The following is a 2,500-nucleotide window of genomic DNA, read 5'->3' as shown; positions in this document are numbered from 1 at the left end:
AGGAAACAGACGCGAGAGGGAGCGCACTTGGTCGGCTGTCTGTCGCGATTCACTGAAGGATCCCGTCAAGCGAAGGCAGAGTTTGATAAATTCCACAAAGCGGAAGGAAATTGTATGTAGATTTTATTGTATTTCACTGGCTTCCTTCTCTGTTTTTTTTTTTCTATCTTTTCTTTATACATATTTTTTTACATTTCGTTGCTAGATAAGAAAGCATTAAGATTCTGAAATATTAGCCTTTTTATTTTCAAGTTCAAGTTCATTATAATTTGATGTGGGAATAAAGTAGCTGGTAGATGAGTTTTAAAAATTAGACATTTAAAAGTTAAAATAAACGAAATTTGAGCATGACTAATATTTATAGTATAATAATAATGATTCACTCTTTTAAGGGGGCGAAGGTGCGGGGAACAATGAATTCCAATACATTTTGAGGTGAAAGTCATGTATTGAGTCTCTTATTTGATCGATCAAGATGGAAAAGTTCTTATTTCATTTGTACTTGTACCAGTATCTTTATTATTTTATTTTAGTTTTTCTGAGCTAAGATTTACGATTTTCACTTTCTCATTTCCACTTAATGATAATCCCCGAAACATCATTCTTTAGAATTTTCCATTACATTTGCATTCTAGTCTCGCAGTAATCTTCGCCCCATGAAGATAGACCTTTCTCATTTCAGGTATAAGAGGTCGAGACCCAATTAGCCATCTGCCTTACCTCCATCTTAAGACATCTTTGGTAGAGTACAAACTCCAACGCGTTGGACTTAAACTGATGACGTTATTAATCCTCACAGATGCTGATTGGCTGGTAATGCACTGCTTTCTTTCACACATTCACCCACCCTTCTCTGTCAGTGTCACTCATTTGGGTCCATGCGTCTTTGCATAGTAATAAAGACAGGACATTTGTTTTTAACTATATAGAGATAAACACAAGAAGCACAAAGTACATAATTCAGACAGCACTTATTATCTTTGTATGAGTTTCATCCTCGCTCTGAGGAGAGAGGTTTCACCCTGGCTACATGACATTTACGCATCGTCCGATTACAGAAATTTGTATTTTTTATCAGCTTTATAAGAACATGTTTATTTAATTTCATTCGTTTTCCATTTTTTTTCTTAAATTTATAATAATCACTGCTATCAAAGCCATATTACATATTCAATATTTATACAAACACACGTCACTGGCAATATACAAAATCGAAGAGATCAGTTGAGATACCGTGTGTTTGAGAGGAAAAGTTTCCAGGTATTTCCAATGATTCTTTCAACAACGAAGATAATCTCTGTGTTCATGTTTTTTTTCTTTGATTTCTGAATAAAGAATGATCTAGAAATATATTTAACGCATTTCCGCTGTACAATATAAGCACGGCTAGTTTTCTCTGGTGAAATAATAAGCCCAATAGAAGTGAGGTGGGCCTCTAGTAACGAATTTCAGGCTTTTTTCAGGCTAAGAGGGCGGCATTTAAACGATGACTTAAAATTACTAAATGCGTTGCCGATAATCTGAACGGCTCTCCCAAGTGTTGTAAAAAATCCAACGCGTTCGTACAAATTCTGTTCTACCAAAGACTTCCGTATATTCATTACATTTCTCTAAAAGTATACGAAATAACCAAACAATGAGCAATATTAAAGAAAAAAAAAAATCTCAGGGTCCTCCTTGCGTTTGAGTATATACTCAAGTGTGTTCTGTAACAAATATTCCTAAAGCAATCATATCAAATTTTGTTTCACCCGTAATGTAAATATGAATTTAACGTTTCTATGTGCTCTAGTATTTTTCATTAAGATGTTTTTAAAAGTTTAAATAAAGAAATCTGGAGACTAAGGAAAAATAACTCTTGTTATCAAAAATTAAAGTTTTTAATAATTTGTATAATGAAGAATATTTGATTTCGAGATAAAGAACTGGTAAAATGAGAAATTTAAAATCAGAAAGATTTATATTCCATAGCGAGTCACTGAAAGCAGTACAACATACCAGCGTGGGCAATAGCAACATGTAAAACGTAGCTAAGCACCTGTTTCAGCGACGAGCTCGAAAGGTTCATTATGCCATTACACACCACTTCCGCACAACACGTGTGCTTTAGGGCCGTACCACGTACGTATCATCTCGGACGATAGGTTCCGGGCTAAAAACAAGTCCGCACACAGCTCTTGCCCGGTAAACATTAGAACACAGAACTACATGCGGCAGGCACTTATGACCGTAAATAACACATAACAACCGCAGGAAAATTTGCCTTCCCGTGAATTTCTCATAGTATCGCACAGAGTGTAGTTTGACGACCTCCGAATTGAGCCTGTAAAAATGGAATGGTGATGGTCTGGCCGCCAGAAGCTTGTTTCAGCAGTAAGCGGTGTTAACTCGTTTATGGCGTGGGCTTTGGCGAAAGAAATGAATATGGAATGAGAAGAATTTCAGGTAAGGAAAAATGAAGATAAAAAAGCAATATCAAGAGAAAAATGTCTTTATAGTA

This window comes from Penaeus chinensis, chromosome 4 (genome assembly GCF_019202785.1).
Source record: "Penaeus chinensis breed Huanghai No. 1 chromosome 4, ASM1920278v2, whole genome shotgun sequence".
Lineage (NCBI taxonomy): Eukaryota > Metazoa > Arthropoda > Malacostraca > Decapoda > Penaeidae > Penaeus > Penaeus chinensis.
Note: the sequence above shows the minus strand (reverse complement) of the source record.